We start from the raw sequence: 5,800 nt of genomic DNA on the forward strand, positions 1-5,800 counted from the left end.
AAAAACAACGTGAGAGAAGGCATCCCTGAAAACATGCGATGCAGTGATGAAGGTGGACTGTAGAACAGCATGTTTATGCTTTGATCTGTGTATGTCTTCCCCCCTATTATCCTCTTAGATCGAATCTATTAATAATTGTAAAGTAGTTGCAATAGCACACTGAAAATTGTTAGCCAGCAGGGAAGAGCTTTATCGCCAGAATTGTAACTCACACATGCAAAACTTGGGGTGAAAAAGAAGCGGCAGCAGGCTTTGCTAGTGTAGTTTCACAGATGAGGCAATTGGGAGTACCTTGATGGTCAGGATTAGTCTTGTGATTAATCACAGTGTCACAGAATCATCACAGAATGGCTTGGTTTAGAAGGGACCTTAGAGCTCATGCAGTTCCAACCCCTTGCCGCAACCAGGGCTGCCAACCCCCAGCTCAGCTGCCCAGGGCTCCATCCATTCTGGCCTTGAGTGCCTCTGGGGATGGGGCCACAGCTTCTCTGGGCAGCTGTGCCAGCGCCTCACCGCCTTCTGAGTAAAGAGTTGCTTCCTAATATCTAAGCTAAATCTTCCCTCTTTCAGTTTAAAACCATTCCCCCTTACCCTATCACTCTCAGAATGTGTAAAAAGTCAGTCCCCCTCCTTAGTGATTATAAGTGCCCTTCAAGTACTGGAAGGCTGCAGTGAGGTGCCCCCAGAGCCTTCTCTTTTCCAAGCTGAAAAAGCTCAGCTCCCTTTGCCTGTCTTCATGGGAGAGGTTCTCCAGCCCTCTGGGCACCTCCGTGTCCCTTCTCTGGTTCCACTCCAACAACTTTCCATGTCTTTCTTTACTGACCCCTGTGATCAGTACAACCTTGATATCAAGCGTACTGGTGAAACATGCTAACAGCACGAGTTGTGAGTCACAGTTGCTACAGAAGAAGACCAAACTGTCCATTTTAAGTGGACAGTTGTGGTAATGAAAAGCAGATAAAAATGTATGTAGGTTATTCTTAAAAGAATGTCTTCTATTTATTTCCCTGGAAACTAAAACTAAGAGCACAGTAACATTATTTGATAAAGCAAATTCTCAGCTACAAAACCTTTTTTTTCAACATAGTCACCACCATTAGCTGTGCATTTCTGCCAGTGATGAACAAGAGCCTGCAGGCTGCTCTCATAAAAATCAGCACCTCTACTGCCGTATCTCCAACATCTACCTCTGACATCGTGTGTCGACATAATAAAATAAGAGACATTACTTTCAGAGCAGCCCTCGTATTTAAAAAGGCTGCCTGCACACTAGGGAGCTACAAAGAGTTTCAGCACCAGTTGGGAGCTTACAGACTGGGCTCTACAAGACAGACATGAGAGTCTGAGAAGGTCACATGGTGACCCACAGGCCACCAGTGGGCTACAGATGGAAAAGAAACAAATAAAGTTTTTGGATATAACAAGTGTGGATGAGAGATCTTCAGTACCAAATCTCACCTGCAGCAGCATTTGTTGTTCTGGTCACCTGAACTCAGGAAATGTCAAACAACCAAATGCAGAAAGAGCTGTTCAGGACAACACAGAGCTTGTCGTAGAAAAACTAGTTAAAAAGACTTTTGGTCATCAACCCAGGAAAAGAAGGACATGGGGGGGGAGAGGGGGGGGTGGAGGGAATGTTTTTAATACAAGTGTGAAAAAATTAAAGACTGGAAAAGCTGGTACTTAAGTAGCATAAGCATGACTAAAATTGAAAGTAGACACTTTTCAGTTCTATGAAGGAGATCGCTCTAAGAACTGCTTTTCAATAGGAGTAATGTTAAAAGAAATTGCTTTTAAATCAAGACTAAGTTAATGAACGGGATTATCTGACCTGGCTGCTTGTCGCAGGGGAGATCTTCATATTTTGTTCTGCTCTATTTAGGGTTGCAATACAAGCCTTTCTCCCCCTTTGCCCCAAGGGTCTCTCCCTCTCTCATAGCTTTCCTCTCCCTTACTGCTCAGGGCACCAGTGAGAAGCAGGGATGGGCATGTGGAGCAGAGCCTTTGTGAAACACAGGGAGAGATGGTGGGACCAGTGTTCTGCCAGCAGGTTAGCTGCATGCATGATGAATGCTAACATTTTTAACCACTGTACAGTGGCAGCAAGCATTTTTAAGCACACTGATCAGTTTTGTCCTCTAGCATCCTGTCGAACATCAGTAAATACGTTATTAGGAGGCTTGATAGTGTGTTCCTTTGCAATCAAGGCCAAGATGTAGCCAGATACTCACCTTAATCTCTCCGAGCACATTTGTAATGAATTGTTACAGTGCCAGGAACAAAGGTCCCTGGTCTGAAGTGGGACACCTGCACGATAAAAGCAAATTACAATAAATAATATATTGTGTTTATGATGTCAAATTGTCTCCTAAAGACAGTGGTAAAAGCTTGTAGTATAGGTAACTGCTAGAATCCTATTACTAAAATTGCTTGCTTTAAATCACTCTCAAGGTGTAAGACAGGGTGTTCATTTGTAGACAATGCTTTCTCTTGAACATTTATATTTAACACCTTATTTATATTCTAGCAAGAAACCACTCAGTACTGAGAGGAACTGTATTTTGAAATAACTCCATTGTATTGCAATATTTTTTATTATTCTTCTGTCCCATAAAGATATAGATAAACTTCTTTCTGCTCAGTGAGAGTGTGGGAAAAGATCAAAGCTCTAAACCTGGTGCAGAGTTGCAACTAGGGAGGAAAGAAATACTTACATCTACTGTCTGCTTGACTGCTCAGTCCTCTACTGCTTGGAGTAATTAGCCCATAATTCTACACTGTCAACTTTCTGATCTTCTCTGCTGCGGGGACTTTGATGCATACAATTAGACTACTCCAGTTTTTATCGTATTTATTTTAATTCTTCTGAATTTCCTACAGAACCTGAGAAATTCGCTGAGTTCTATCATATAAGAAGGTAACTCACAGCAATGTGTGCTACAGAAATGGAGTTTTCATTGAAATTTATGCTTCTAGTCAACCTCAGTAGACTGCTGAAGCATTTTGGCTTCCTTTGACCCATAGATTTTCTGGTGCTTTTTAAATGGTTGAAACACTGGTGGAATCCTGGCTCCACTGCAGCAGTGCATAACATGCAGGCAGCTATACTGAAATGAGCCCCACATGTCTGAAACTCAAATGAATGCAGTTTGGGTAGCAGAATTGGCTTCCTGCAGTCTTCTCAACTTTTAACCTCAGAAAGCTATGTAATGAAGATGGAGGGGGGCAAAAAGCAAACATTTAACACCTTGTACAACGTAATCACAAAACTTTTCATTAATAATGAGACAATTATAAACTCATGTCCGGCTTCTTTTTTTTTTTTAATTCTGTGTTTACTATCATTGAAAGCACACAGGTTTTAGTCTGGGGAGGCCCATAGCATTGCACCTGGAAAAAAAGCAAACAGTGCAACAGTTTTGCAGACAACTTGCTACTATATCCTGTGCTCCAAATAGCTGTTGAATGGCAGACCAAGGAAATCTGAGTTAGGTGTTATCAAAGCTGTTTGCATTAAGGTATTTACTAGCAGCACCTGAGGTGACATATGATAGTCTAATTTCCAGTAAATCATTATTATCAACTATGAAGTAAATTCTCAATTAATTAGTAAAGTCTTTGGACATTCATCTTCACCTTGCAGATCATTTCCCCATTTTAAGGAGACTGCAACATGTAAAAATCTTTATTACTGCAATAACACAGGAAAAAGAAAAAAAAAAAAAAGGAAGGAATTGTGTTAGCAACAGTGATCCTTCCAGTAGAGACCTGGAGGAGTCTGGAGACCCATAGGCCAGAGCAGGACTCACATCACCCAAACCCAGCACCATGACCAGGTATGAAGCCGGTGCATGCTGCTTTGACTTTCCTTAACTTCTAGCTGGGTTCAGTGCAACCTGCAGGAAAACACCCCAGCCCTCCTTTTGTACCAGGAAGCAAAATGAATGAATTCTACAGACGGCAAAATACAGAGTTCTGATTTGAAGGGTGACACTTTCTAACTCTGTGGGAAAGGCCATAGAGATAAAAGCAGGGAAGGAAGAACGCAGCAATCTTCAGGATGTGTGGCATCATTATTCTTAGAACCTGCGGCAGCCTTTCACACCGCTCCTACCACATTTGATTTCAGCTTGAGCAATACCTTTTTTTAGGGCAGAGAAATATTTTCCAAATTGCCTGAACATCACAGTATTTTTTAAAAGGTATAATTTTCACCTCTTCCATTGACTACCTTATGGGCAAGTCAGTAGCTCTCTTTCCCCTCATACATTTGTCTGTGTCATAGGATAACCGTATTTGCCTGCTATCATGAAGTGCTGGAGGGTCCTGCAATTTACGTAGCTTCAGATTGTGGTTTATCTTGATGGAGAACTGTATCTTGGATACAAATATATTAATTTCCCTCCTGTAGAAGGATATTTTCTGGAAATAAAAGCCCATTTCTAATCAGGCAGGGAAATGAGGGCAGCACAACACATCCAAGGCAAGATAAAATACTTGCAATTTTAATATAAGATGGACGTGTAAGCATGCTGACTTAGCTTTTTGGAAGTCGAGGAAATATCGAAAGTGTTAATATTCTTTGATTCAAATTATATGAAATCCCATTTCTAGTGGAAAACAAACAAAATATGACCAGCCAGACCTATTGCATATCTCAAAACACATTGCCACCTGTACAGCTTCTGGGGAGATCTATATGTTAGCAACTGCCTATATAAAGGTAATTCTGTGATGGGAGGTTTCCTAAGTCAGGTTTCTCTATGGTGTTGTTTTCCAAAATGCTGTGTAGTTGGAAAGAAAACACTGGTTTCTTCTCAGGCATGCAGGTACCCAACTGCACATAGACAAAATAAAGGGGTTTATCACAGAAGCATGCAATTATTGAATCATGGAGGCCTAGAATGGTTTGGGAGGGACTTCAAAGCCCACCCAGTTCCAACCCTCTGCCTTGGGCAGGACTGCCATCCACCAGATCAGGCTGCCCAAGGCCCTGTCTAGCCTGGCCTTATGAAAGCACACACCTTCTAACCTGCTGCTGGATTTTAACACCCTTGCTTAACAATGGGTTTCATCAGTTTATAGCCTCACTGACCATACCACAAGGGAATGGCTCAGACTTCACATGACACAGATCAGGGCACAGAACAAGGCACGAATGACTGAGATAAAGGAAGAGGCCAGCTCCTCCAGAGGCAGGACTGATCAGCCAGGGTCACCCGCAGGCTGCTCATCTCCAGTGCCCTTCTTTGGAGGCAGATCTTGGCTGTACAGCCAGGCTGAGCCTGAGTCCTCCATACTCCCTACACCTGCAAGCTCCCCAGCTGCCAAAAGCAACACATTTGTAAAATGCTTTTTGCCTGAGTAGCAGAGCAGTGAAAACTACCTCCCAGACTGCCTGTTGAAAATCCCAACAGATCCACCCTTGTTTGCAGCAATACTTCTCTCACTTCTTAACATATTCATCCAAGGCAACTGCCAAAATCCGTTAGTGCAGATCTGCTAGCAAAAACTTTGGATTCATCTCACTTGCCTTTAAACACCTACAGAACATACCTACTGTCTGAAATCCCATTGGTGAGAGAGGAATAACTGCCTTTGTACCACAGGTCACCTCAGTCCCTAGTAGCGACCTGCAGCAGGTCACACTGCTTGTGCTTGGAGAGCCTGTTTTCCCATTGACTGAAGGGAAGCTGCAGGATTTGCTCAGCTTACAAGTGTTCTGATGAGATACGTCACATGAAGGTTTTTTTGTTCAATGGTTTCATTCTGTCTCCTTTGCATCTGCTCTTTCCCACTA

The sequence above is a fragment of the Meleagris gallopavo genome, chromosome 2 (assembly GCF_000146605.3).
Source record: "Meleagris gallopavo isolate NT-WF06-2002-E0010 breed Aviagen turkey brand Nicholas breeding stock chromosome 2, Turkey_5.1, whole genome shotgun sequence".
In the NCBI taxonomy this organism is placed as follows: Eukaryota; Metazoa; Chordata; class Aves; order Galliformes; family Phasianidae; genus Meleagris; species Meleagris gallopavo.